The 13,716-nt window shown below is 43.6% G+C and overlaps 1 protein-coding gene across 1 annotated transcript in view; it reads right to left on the bottom strand.

Annotated features, from left to right (window-relative positions):
- Positions 1–13,716, bottom strand: part of LOC135901154 (facilitated trehalose transporter Tret1-like) — a 207,567-nt gene that overhangs the window by 69,952 nt on the left and 123,899 nt on the right. The window contains exon 3 of the mRNA XM_070537223.1: positions 4,483–4,526. The gene's annotated coding sequence lies outside the window, so the exon portion shown is untranslated. The remainder of the gene's footprint in view (positions 1–4,482; positions 4,527–13,716) is intronic.

The following is a 13,716-nucleotide window of genomic DNA, read 5'->3' as shown; positions in this document are numbered from 1 at the left end:
GCAGGTCATTTGCGGCAGGGAGATAGCTCTTACTGAATGGGGAAAGCCTCTCACTTTACCTCGTGCTTTCATCTTTGGCTCATTCGCCATAGACTGGTCGATACGGCCGTTGTACGACACGAAACTCGTTATCTTTGCCAAGGCTTGATGTGGGAGTGATTCCCATCCTCTCATCAGTCCCGCTTCCTCACCTCTCCTGCACTTCACAGAGCTTCCGTGTAACACGTTTATGAAACACGTCTTGGAGCATGCCGCTTGAGATACCATGATTCATATCTTATTTGTACATTCCTTACCCGCGCTTAGAATTGCCGTGCCATATATTCTATATTGATGTAAGAACTGAGCTCATACAGACGAAGAGTTCCTGGCGGCGTCCCAGAGCTCTTAGACGGACTTGCGAATTCACGAAAGAATGCTCTTAATTCGATTTGAATATAGGTGATCTTCACCCATTATGGTGGTATCTAACGCAAAAAAATGGGCCGACCTCGAAGGCACTGCAGTATACCGAAGACTGTGGAGTCAAACGAAGCGTGTCAGAGCGCTATGGGTCTTACGGGCAAAAACGTGAGAAACTGGTGCGTGACACACGCGCCAGACGTTTCAAAGAGTCGCTTTGGCACGAGAGAAGCATGCGTGTGATCGTGGCCTAATAGTTAGGCCTACGATCACCTGAGGACTTCACAGTGCGGTCAACTCTAGGGTATTTTCCATAGATCTTGCTATTTTAGGCATTGTTTACGGAAATATGGAAGTCATTCAGGTATCAAGGGAAGCTTCTGGCTATGACATTGAAACAGTAAAACTACTAATGTGTTGGTTCTGTCAGTCACTGTAAATTATTTTTCTCATTAGCATGTAAAGTATCACAGGAGTGCAGTGAACGCATCTTGTCCCGTAATCTAAGGGGGTGAATGCCCTGGCCCATTTGACCAAGTACTGTTACTACGATATTGCCGTTCGTACTACTAGCTGGGCTGTCGATGTATGCTCACTGCCAATAAAATATTAATCTGCAACACGCTAAACAAACATATGCTGGAATACTAAACAAAGCTGCAAGAGCAACCATTCGACCAAGTACGATTACTACGATATTGCGGTTCGTACTACTAGCCGGGCTGTCGATGTATACTCACTGCCAATAAAATATTAATTTGCAACACGCTAAACAGCATACGCAGGTATACCAAACAAAACAGCAAGGGCAATTCTGGGCTTATGAGCGGACATATTTACCCAGTCACATTTTTTCCAGTCTGTAAGGAAGGTCCGGCGCCCATTTTCCTTACAATTCGAATAAGGTTCAATGTAATCTTGGTGCTTTTATCTATGTGCGAAACAATATTGGACAACAGCATAGTATAGTAATCGTGATGACTTCTCATTTTGTTAATATGGTTTCGAGCAGAAGGCTGTGTTGTTACCCTAGCAATTTCCACTGCGACTTCATTTCAGCTTGAGTTCAGTGACTACATTATTTTGTTATCTTAAAACGAGCTGAGAACAATTTTGAAATATAACATTCGCAGTCTATCTACATAACCTAAACCAACATTTATTTTACGAGGAATAATACTGGGAAAGTATGATTATGTGGAAATCTAGGGAAATCTAGGGAATACCCTTATCCGGGTTAGGGGAAAAGTGGCTACGGAGGGTCGCAGCACTGTGCCTTAATCTAATATTGCAGCACTCATGTACATTAATATACCACATAACGGTGGTACATTTAGAACACTAGGGAAGTTTTAGGAAATGCGAAGGAAGATTATGTGCCAAAGTGTGTTGCAATTTAATATAGCGTCTTTCTGTTACCCCCTCCGCCACCCCCCCCCCCCCCAAGAGTATATGAAACTGCAATTATTTAAACTTGATGAAGAACTGCGCAAGGGCGCTGAAAATTCAGTCTAGCTTAAGAGCCAATGCGACTCCCATTTGTAAAGCGTGCCCTGCGGACACAACATCTTTTGCTATGAAACATGGCGTATCATAGATAGTGCTGCCTTTTACGGTGTATCGGATCTCTGTTTTCCACAGCTCTGCCGCTATGCGCTCGGTAGTTACGTAGAGTTAGGGTTTAACTGCTGGTGGACGCCTACCCTTCAACATACGTTATGGCAATGAATTGAACTGGAGTACCACCCTCTTGCATATGGTCTCTTCGCGAATGTATTGTATTCGTTATTTCACAGAATCTTCAAGGTGGCAGAAACGTTTGAGCCTTTACTGCGCCAAAAAGTGACCGTGTTCGTAATTCTACGGTCCCTTACGTATGACACTATCTTCATGCGGTGGCACTGAAGACACATAAGATGTAGTAGTAAGGAAGCCAGGCTGGAAGAGAAGGCTAGCGGGAAGGGCCTGCGCATGCTGCGGCGCTGACGTCAACACTAACAGGGGTTGTAGTTTAATAAGCGTCCTTGTCATTTTCTTCACTCTTATCCAACTCAAGCGCTCCTGTCAAGGCGGTAGTTGTAAGGTGGCTATGCCTCAGCTCAAGAGCCACAAGGTGCAGGGCTTGAGGAAGGCCATGTGGTCCCTTCGCAGCGGCTCACACCAATACTGCGAATACAGAAGTGCATTGCGCTACTCCGACGGAACCGACGTGATTGAATCAAACACGAGGCTGGGCTTTGTTCGCAGGCTACATTGCGCGAAAATATGGCTTGATGGGGTGTTATTGCGGAAGAGCTAGGTAGTGTGTAAGGGAATCGGTGCGGTGAGGTGGGTTAGAACGCTTTTGAGTTGCGGCATACGAAGGTTATTTCGTTGGGCAGTATTTTATTCAGATTTGCCACGAGTCTGCCGATTTTTCCTCTTAAGTTAATAGTCATTAGGCAAACTGCTTTGTATAAGCAACGAAAACAACCTTGCGCGCTGAAAAATTCCTTAGGCCAACTTCTATGTAATGACTGGATTTGTTATCTTCCCCTTCATGTTTATCACCAAAATTCCAAGCACACGACAGGAGGAAAAATAAGAGTGCCTAAAGAAACCACTAATTTCACCGCATACATTTTTTAAAATTATAGCTTTATTTGGTTGCCTGGATAAGTGCCAGACGGAAAGACGTTACTGCTGAGAACTGCTAGTCAAAACAAATCCAATAACTTGTACGGTTATGAAAGACCAAAGCACACATATCAAGGTCCAAAAATTTAAAACTGCGATGTTTCGTTTTTTTTTTGTACTGTTCGGCTTGCGTGTTTATTTTCCAACGCTATCTTATGCTTAATAAGTTTATGTGCATTGTGCTATCTTGCAAAATAGCCCGTTTTCTAAACCAAGCGGGCAGCTGTCACGCGCTATTTTTTGAAGGTTTCAAGACATTCAGGTTTCAAGTGGCCAAAAAGAAGCTTAAAACCAAAACGGCGCACTTCTCTAAGCTTAGCTGTTTCTGGCAAGAAACAAAGGCTTGCGGTAGGTTTTACTAAATTATTAGTAAAATTTGTTTTACCATAAACGTGCTTTTGGTCGTCTGCAGCAGTTTGCAGCACATTTCTGGTGTTTATGAAATATATATGCCGACTTTGTGCCACGAATGTCGGCGGTTATGAAATGCCACAAAAACTGCTTACCAAGCGCTCGCTTCCTGGAACCAGATCCACGCCATGCAAAGAAGAGGAAGAAATAGAGTCCGACACGTGGAGTGCCTTCAACGAATCCCATTTGTATAACGAGCCCTGCCGACTCAAGCAGTATTTTGCTGTTGCTGTTCTCGTGGCCATAAAGTCTGCCTGCCGGCAGCTGGCTCGACCAGACGTCCTAATGAACGCGTTCAGGAAATACGTCAGAACCTTATAGAATCAACCCTGTTGTCTGGGGGTGAGCACTCAAAAGTCACTTAATTTGATTGCAGACGTCGAGAATAACAGCCCTATGCTCAGCTTTAATTTCAGATGTGGTAGAATTGTAATTCACCTTTTGAGCGCGTTTGGAATGGTACCTTGGCGCTACACTGTTCAATGGCTGAGTGAGGCAAACCGCCGTCGAATGTACTTTGCTGATAGGGAAATACAGGCCGATCACAAAGGAAGCCAGGCAAGCGAGACGGCAAGCTAAAATGAGGGGAAAAATTAAATCAGCAAATGAGTAGTTGGCTGGCGGCTAGTGAATAAAGCTTTCATTGGATGAAATTTCGTGAGCTATATGCAAGCAGCGATGTTTCTGCACTTGAGAGCTAAATACCTGCAAATAATTTTCTTCTTACGTAGATAATAATAATAATAATAATAATAATAATAATAATAATAATAATAATAATAATAATAATAATAATAATAATAATAATAATAATAATAATAATAATAATAATAATAAATGCACTGCACAGCCGCACACAAGTGGGGTTTGGTTCTATATCGCGCGGTTCTACGTTGTAAAGATAAAACGCTTCCATTAAACCAAATTATTCTGTACGTACGTGAGCTGAAGAATACACAATGGGAGAGAGAGTAAGAATGAGATGTCGCTCACCGGTAAGGTGTCCTATTCAGCTGCCTCAACAATCATTCAAGCCCCTGAAAAATGAAAGAGAAATTGTTGACAACGTAATAAAGAGCAACATGAACAGCGCCTTCTCCTACCCCTTCCCTAACAGAAGGAAAGAAAAACCAAGGCAATACAATCTTCGACAAAGGTGATATTATTTATTATTCTTTCGAGATTTAATTTCCCAAAGTGTGAAATGAAATACGTTGTCGTAGCAGTTACTTTTGCATTGTGATGCACAAAATAGTGTTTTGTAAAGTGTAAATTGAACGTAAATTGAACAATAGTGTACTTGTAGAGCAATGTTTTAGAGCAAGGGACGCATATCTCCGAGCTGGCGTCATTATGGAAATTAATTCCAAGTGAGTACGCCTTGCAAGCTCATCGGCTGCAATTCGTAAATTACAACATGTGCCGTAAAGTAATTAATTGACTATAGAATGAGCGCCCTATTGGTAATTAGTTGAATATGTGTTTCGATTTCTCATGCAGATAATGCGCCTCTCTGAACAATCCAGCTCGATGGCTACAATTATGTTATCTGAAATAGGCTACATTTACAAATTCCGAAAAACGTGAAACCATCACCCTTTATATCCCGGTGAACCGAGACAAGACCAGGAGGTAATGTCATCAGCATAAATAACATAGCGAATGGAGGCTAACGATTCGAGGACACGCTGAAAGACGCAGGTGGCGAGGTTAAAGAGGAGAGGAAAGAGAACTGAGCCTTGTGGTAAGTCGCTTTGAGGGTGCGAAAAATTGGGAGGACGCTCAAGCTTTCCCATTAAGAGGGAGATGCGATATCGTTCAAAGACACCTGACTGCTTCTTACGCTTCCTGGCAACTGCAGCTTATGTAACAACAACGATAACCGAGAGGTGCTGGCGCCGAACGTTGTGCATCGTTGACCATACTGGTAGAAACTGCACGCGATGCGGTAGGGTGCTTCGACGTGAGCGCCGCCTCCCAACGTGCAGGGTGGTGACAACCTTTGACCAGGCCCGGGCCGCACCTCCGCCATGTTGTGTCGGAGATATTGAAGCGGCCGTACATACACGTGCGGCGGTGTCATATGAAGCTGTCACATGTGCTGCCCTGTCACGTTTGCGGCGTTGTCGTGTTGTCCGGTGTCAGTAATTTCCGCATGGCTGCGGCCGTGTTCGCTAAGTTTACTTTTCGGACTCGCGACGTAAGATAAAAACTGAGTGACAGTTTTATGCTTAAAAAAATACACCCCATAATGCCCATTTGCTGCAAACCTCTGTGCATTACCGAACGGGAAAAAAACGACCCCTATGATGCTATTTAAACGCGACCTAGAACGCAGGAAAAAGACAGCTAGAACCTTCTTCTGCTAAGTCAATATATCTAAATTCGTGTGTTCGTGTGAAAGAGCCTTGAGGAAATTTTGTTAAGCACTAGGTGTTTACCCTTATCGCCATTTCATAAAAGTAAAAGGAATCCTGTTCGAACCTTAATCCGAATTTTCAACAATCGCATGCACTGAGCATAGAAATGTTAGCAAAATGTTCTTGGGGAGTTTTGTCGTGCTGCGGCTCAGCATTTATACTTGTTCTGCTTGTACCACTCAGATAAAACGAGAGGGATAGGATATGGAAGCAAAACTGCCGCAGGGAGAATACTGATCGGTTTTGTAAGAAGCAGACAACATGAAAAACTGCTGCGTGACTGGCCGCTCGAGGCACTTTGCGTGTATTCGCGAGTATCTTTCACGCTCAGAAAAACACTTAAGCAGCACGTATTGAGCACATAATTAAAGCTGCATCAGGAGTTTCTTATGCTGCTGCACAGCTTGTCATTGACACTTTTCACGTAATTTTAATGCTGGACAAGTTGAAGAATTAATTAGGACTTATTATGTATTTAGACGGAATGTAAAAAAAAAATTATCTGAGTAACTCCAAGCGACGGCAAACAACATTGGCTCTGTCCAGCTACGTGGCTTTTGCACTTTTTTAAATCTTGGTGCATGATAGTGGGGACATCTTGTATATATAGTGCTAGCTATGCATTCTGGCGATAAACGTTCCTTTTTGCTTGAAGAAAAGCGTCACTGTATACTGCTCCTTCTCACATTGCAGTGCTCCTCTATGTGTTGTTAGGTAACAGAACGTACGAAAAACGCGTTTTTAAGCAATACATTCAGGTATATATGCTTATACAAGCAGGAAATATACTGTACCACAGACAGGAAGTATTCCCAAGCTGGACACGCGTACTTATATTTTAGGCTAAATACTTTATGATACTTTAGGCTAGACGGTGTTCATTTGTTCGTGTGTAAAGGTCGTATGAATGTGATCGCGTGTCTTGTTATTGCTTTTAACTTAGAAAAATAATAAACGCTGTTGTTTTACGTGCCAGAACCACGATCTAATTATTGATAGTAGTGGGTGACTTCGAGATAATTTTGATCAGGTGGGTTTCATTAACGTGCACTTGAATCTACGTACATGAGCGTTTCTGAAGTTTGCCACCATTGAATTTTGGCAGCCGCGGCTGTGATGGAAACCATGGTCTGAAGCTTATTGTTGACACTTTGCTAATGTAGGACTGTTTTCGGTCACGTACTCTTTATCACTCGTATCTGTCACACACACGATTTGTATCTCGATAACTACAGTACGTCAGCTCCAGCTCCAGCTCCAGCTATTTACAACTCCAGTACTCCAGCTATTTACAACGCTGCGTATTTTATTCGCCTCATTCTGTCCTAGACCTTTTCATTGCATTACTGAGCCATAGTTTTAGCCAAGCTTGCGTAAGCCTTTTTGAAGGACAACCTTTAAGTATGCATCAATGCGCCAGCATTATTTTCGAAATAAAATTGTGAGAGTAGATGAAAATGCGGTAAAAATGACTAGTTATCTGCTGGCATCAAAACTTATTCTAGAATTGCTTTACAGTAAGCATCGGCTCTGTTTTTTGGGGGATATTAAATAGTGCTATGTACGTAAGCGTTCAAAGTGCAAAAATTAAAAATTTTTGCAGTGTCAGCGAGTGAATCATCCAAAATCCGGCTGTCCGTCATCACGCGCCTTTACGTGTTCCAACACGGCATAAAGGAAAGAAAGTTGTGCAGCCGCTGGATGCGAACAGAGGACACCTAGAACAGAAGCCTGATACTCAAACCAATATGCCACGAAGGCTTTTCTCCCATAAAGGAGTTCTTTATAACCGCATGGTAGTTTTGACATGTTCACACTGAGGAAATTATTCGCAATAATTAACGCGCTATAATACGTCAACATGTGGGACCATGCCGAAGATAGTGCAGTTAAACAATTGAGTCTCACACTTTTCTTACTCGCCTCGCGTGAGGAGTGACGCGACAAACTGCGGTGCGCAGTGACACCGCTCCTATGTAACCTCGAAATTCGTCAGAAAGACTTTGTCTTTTATCGCCTTCAACTGAAGGTTGAATCGCCTTCCAGTTCTTTTTTTAACTGCTCGCCTCTCTACCTACTGGAACCATCACACTGTCATCACGCACCAAAGGGCCGAGAATACCACCATACTAAGTGAATAATTTAGGCTATTGTTCAAATCTGAAGGCGAGTTGAGGGGACCGTAAAACACTCGCACGGCACAAGTTACAAAAGACAAAAAAAAAAAATTTCGCCAGCATGTTACACTCCTGTAACACGTGAAGGCGATAGTTTGCAGCGCATTTGGCAACGCATTAACTTGTAAGATCTCAGTGATCAGATTGCTTGCGCGACATAACAAACCGCAGAAAGTGCACATGGGGCCATTTAGGTCGACTTCCTCACCGACACTTGCGAGCACTTAATGCACTACGTAAAAGGGAGGTGTGCTTGTCGCCAGTAACTGTTACTAATGTGCAACATTACGCGAACACAATTAAAGACGCGTATGGTTGATGTATCTCATCACTAGTCTCAAATTCCATTTTTAGTGTCCTCCCGTGACCCGCCGTGGTTGCTTTGTAGCTGTGCTGTTGGGCTGCTAACCACGAGGTCACGAGACTGAATCCCGGCCACGGCGGCCGCATTTCGATGTGTGCGAAATGCTAAAACACCCGTGTACTTAGGTTTAGGTGCACGTTAGAGAACCCCAGGTGGTCCGTATTTCCGAAGTCCCCCATTAAGGCGTGCCTCATAATCAGATTGTGGTCTTAGCACGTAAAACCTCATAATTTAGTTTTTTTACTGCCATCCCGTGGTGAGCGATCCTCTAGCGATACACCTTCACTGGGGCTCCGTGGTGGCTTCTCGACGTTAAGAGAATAAACATAGCCTTATGGTCTGCAAATTAGCAGGCGATGTACTCTTGAACGGCATCATGATTGTGGAACACGAAGTCTATGTACGTTCCCCTGTTTGTAATCACACTCCTGCATACGTTGTATGCGTGATTCTACATGAATGCATTACGGCACGCTTCACTTTGCTGGGTGCTTACATGTAGCCTCTGCTTTAGGAGAGGGATGGGTCTTGCATTTTTTGCTTGCTTAGGAGGGTATGAGCCATTGCTGATGATGATAGTTTTTGTACCATTGGAGGGGACCACGCGTTTTTTGTGTATGAGCTATTGCAATGAGCCACTTAAGGCTTTCGCCTTCGTATCTGTGGCACAATCCCCAACATAATTTTTTTACATTAACTTCCTTAGGCGCAAAACACGAAACCTTTCGCGTCTGGCAAATTTTAGCAGTACTTTCTTTAAGGAAACTTTGTGGAAACTGGCGCGTTGGGTGGAATACGTCCTTAAAATATTAATATATGCAGATAAAAAAAAAAAGCTGTGCAAGAAAAACTGTCGGAGCCCTGATCTCCCATTTCCGAGCGGTGAGGCAAATTTGAATTAAATTAAATATTCGGTGGCTTTACATGTCAAAACCACGATTTGATTATGAGGCACGCAGAAGTGAGAGACTCGGGAATAAATTTGACCACATGGGATTCTGCAACGTGCACTCAATGCACGGTACACAGTACACGAGCGTTTTCGCATTTAATCCCCGTCCAAACACGGCCGTCATGGCCAGGATTCGATACCGCGCCTTCGAGTAGTGCCCCGCATATCGCCACTGCGCCACCACGGCGGGTGAAATAAATTTTAGAATAGTTGCTATAAAACAACTGGCTCAGCATCTCAGTTTGAAACTTGGCAGACTATAATGCGAGATATTGAATCTTAGAATAATTAACTAAAACTGTACCTGTGTTAATTTGATAGTACTCATTGTAGGTAGTCGAGTGTTGAATGCTTTCGGCGTCAGAGCAAGCGCACTCGCACCGTCCGGCCGGGGGCAGCAGCGAGGAGGATGGACATTATTTGACAAAAAGTTCAGCAGTTTTCTCGATGGAAATTATGTTGCGATTCTGGAAGGTCGCATAACTGTATGGATCTATTTCGTTCCACTTATTTAGTTTTTTCAAGCGTAGTTCTCACTTTATGTTTAAGATACCATTAACCTTGGCCTCGTGAACTTAGCACCTATGTGAGTACGCAAGGAGAATTCCCAATCCTTTCCTCACCTCCATCTCAATGCCACGTTTTTTTTCTGCCTCCACTGTTACCGACACGTTTTATGGCGCCGTAACTTACTTTCGAGCTAAACTACACTCTCCATGCTTTTCCCGCAGTCGAACAGTCTCGCTGATCTTTTTTTTTTCCCACAATAGGTTCCGAACTAGTTTTTTTTTTTTTCTCGCTTGCTCGTCCTGCCTTTTCTGGCTGTTTTGGCGCAGAGTAATCTACTATGGGAAGTCGTAAACCATTCGCGAAAGTTAGATGGCTTTGTTTTCCCAGTACTTGCTTTAACGGTCTTGACTATACGGAACGCGTAAAAAACCCAGTAGGATCTCGTGGTGACGTCAAGTTGCCTCTATGCCATTCCATACTCTGTATAGTACGAAAACGAACTGCATGCTCAAGCTGGTGCAGTATTTCACAAATCATAAGTGTACATCATCTGTGTTGAATGCAAATGAAGACATTTTGTAGATGTCCTCATCGTATACAAGAAATTTGTTTGCCATCATAATAAAATGAAACGCGAACAGGAAGTAACATAGCCGAAAACTTGTTTCGTAAATTACATGAAACTGCCACGCGTAATTCCTGTGTACTCCGTGTCTAAAAATAGCGTCGAGCAAAATGTACATTTTGCTCCCGGAATTAAAGGCTACACGTGCAAATTCAGATGAAACTGGAAACGAAAGAGCGCATTCGAGATGTTTTGAATCTGTTCGCATTTGAATTTGCGCTTAAGTACAATTGGCAGTGCTTTGATTCGGTACCTTTATATAGAGATTGCACAGCAGCAAAAAATAAAGAATAAACTAACGATAAGGCATTATATTCGTACTATCTGAAGGCTATTTGCAGCTCACTGAACGTTGTCGAAGTTTGACATGATAATTAACCTGTCAAGGCATTGGAGCCTACAATACTGCAGATATATTCTCCATACAGTTACCAATAGTGTCCTTCACGAGTTTGATAAGAACAGCCGTTGCTATAGTTACTAAGATGGAGTGCACGCTATGACATACGCACTGTGAGTTCGGGAATTTAACACCTTTTTGCCTAATTGTTGCCAGATTGGAAGGCGTAATAGACAACAACAGTAGGTAAATCTGTAATACAGCGACAATTTATGCGGATTCCGATCAAAGCCAGTTTTAATATTATACAAATATATTGAGATATGTACTATATGCCGTCCTTAACTATTATATTTACGGGCATGCAGTAGACATATTGTTGTCGTGACGTTCGAGGACAAAAGGAGCCGTAACACCAAACATCTTGCCCTAACTCACAACCGTTTATTAGGAAGATCGTGCCTGTTTTATGGCGATAGTAATTACATGGACACTCCAGGCGCAATGCTGCCGTCGGCGTCGCCGTGAGGTTCCGTATGAGTGAAAGCGTGTGAGGGTGAGCCAGCGAACGCCGGAGGAGAGGCGTTTTTATCCGGCAGCTGCTACGGTGCCTCGATGTCCTCCTCGCCCGCCGCTCCGAACATAGTGGAGACAACCGCGGCGTCTACTACGGCGTTGGCCACGCGAATCGCGGACGCTGTAGTAGACGCCTTTGGCGGACGCCGCAGAGACGCGTTGCCGGTTCTCGTGTGTCTTGAAAGCGATCTGCTACGTGGCTAAGTGCGCCACCACGTGGGCCTCATCTTCAAAGCGATCTGCGATGTTTGCAGAGTGCGCGTAGTGCCAGTAGCTTCTCATGCGCTGTGCTTTCGACATTTCCTACGCGTTGAAGCGGCAGATTCATGGAGGTCAATTGGCTCGCGGCTGCTGCCGCGATTCCTGAATCTAGCGTTTTCACAGACAGCTTATGCCGTCATCTAGTGATCTGTGTTCATGTTTACCTGTGCGCGCGTGACACCATGCTGGTTAAGTTAGTTAAAACACGTTGACGGGCTAGTTGGTTTCAATCCATGATACACTGTGTAAGCGCGACCGGACAAGGACGTACAAAGAAGCAGACACACAAAGACAGCGTTGTCTCCGTGTGTCTGTTCTTTTTATACGCCCTCGTTGAGTCACGCTTAAATATTGTATCATTGTTAATTTGGTTATTAGGCAAATGTTTACAAGTTCATGGGACCGATAAAACTAGTATCCTTACTGCATTGTGGTATTTACCAATTTGTTATCGCAATCGGTGCTTCGCTTTTTGGGCGGAACTGCGAATTTTTCTTGCACAACGGAAATGTGTTAGTTACAGGCCAATGAATAACAGTAATACGAACAATTTTAACAAACTTTCAATGCACTTAAAGATCAACGTCAAAGTAATCGCCGTTATCTTACAACTATGATGTTTTATTTGCGGTGATGATCATTATTAGCCTACTAACTGCGTCTTAGCTTGATGCCATCTAAGCAATGTCGCATGACTTTCCTTAAAAAAAATGTGGCGGTTGGTTTTAAAACCGCTTACCTCGGCTCGACAGCCCGATCTACTATCGATTAAACCATAGGTGCACGCCTAGAAATATTACATAACACCCTAACAGGCTTCAATTGCGCAAGAAAGCACTCTTGGGCGCTTTTAAACCGAGTCCCTTCGTATGGAAACAATTGGGGATAAAAGGGAGAAAGTGCGTCTTTCTAGCTGGCAACAATATTACAATAAAGTTCTACGCCTGAAAAAAAGAAAAAATTGGCTGGGGCTTAGCTAAGGTTAAGCCTGGATATCTCGAAGCGGAAAGGTTCGGTGATGCTTATGGCTTAGCTTATGGTTATGCTTTATGATTTAGGCTATGCATATGCTTACGGTTTAACTTATGGATATGATTATGGTTTATGTTATGGATATGCTTACGCTTTAGCTTATGGTTATGCTCTATGATTTAGCCTATGGTTATGCTTATGGTTTCACTATGGATATGCTTTGGTTAGCGTACGGTTATGCTGTACGGGTGCCTTGTGTAGTTATGCAAATTGCTTATCAATGATATATACCATAAGTTATGCAGGATTATTAAACTTCTTTATTCATCATTGTTGGGCACGTTGTCTTGCGATTTCTGTACAGCCATAAACACAGCTCTCTGTATCGGTAGTACCACTCTCTTCTCCTTCCATGTTGAATGCACCCGCCTATTCTCTGGCAAGCGGTTATATAGTCGGCCTCCGCGTTAAACACGCGCTTGCGGCGAACGTCAAACGATGACGCCTAGCGCGCGGCAGTGGCCAGCTGCGCCGACTCCGAACACGCTTACGGAGGCAATTTTGACATAGGCCGGCTCGCGCGAAGCGCGGTGTTGACTAGCGTAGTGAAACTTTTCGCTTCAAAAAAAAAAAAAAAAAGCCTATGCGAAAGCGGCGCAGTTAACTTGAAGTCAGATATGCTAAGCCCTATTACAGGAGCGAGCGCGCAACGACGAAATCACAGTGAAGCCCATTTATTTAAACGACTTCACTCATGAAAGCATATAAAACCATTCCCGGTGCCTCCGTTTATGTAACGGCATGGCTGCACCAGCAAAAGAGGCCCATGCAATCGTGCCGCAATTCATTCGAAGTCAGTGATGCGACGGTTTGCCGGGAGCGTTAGTGGTTGTGATAATTTACATTAGCTCTCATCGTACTTCAGTCCCATGTCGGTGAGTGAAGGGAGCGCGTGTTGGTAATTAGGTGAAGCTATTTACCCGACTGCGCTCGTTGTTTTTCTATACAAATTCTGCGTAACGACATATAT

This window comes from Dermacentor albipictus, chromosome 4, assembly GCF_038994185.2.
Source record: "Dermacentor albipictus isolate Rhodes 1998 colony chromosome 4, USDA_Dalb.pri_finalv2, whole genome shotgun sequence".
Classification (NCBI taxonomy): domain Eukaryota; kingdom Metazoa; phylum Arthropoda; class Arachnida; order Ixodida; family Ixodidae; genus Dermacentor; species Dermacentor albipictus.
The sequence above is the reverse complement of the archived record's forward strand: the minus strand, read 5'-3'. Positions and strand labels throughout refer to the sequence as shown.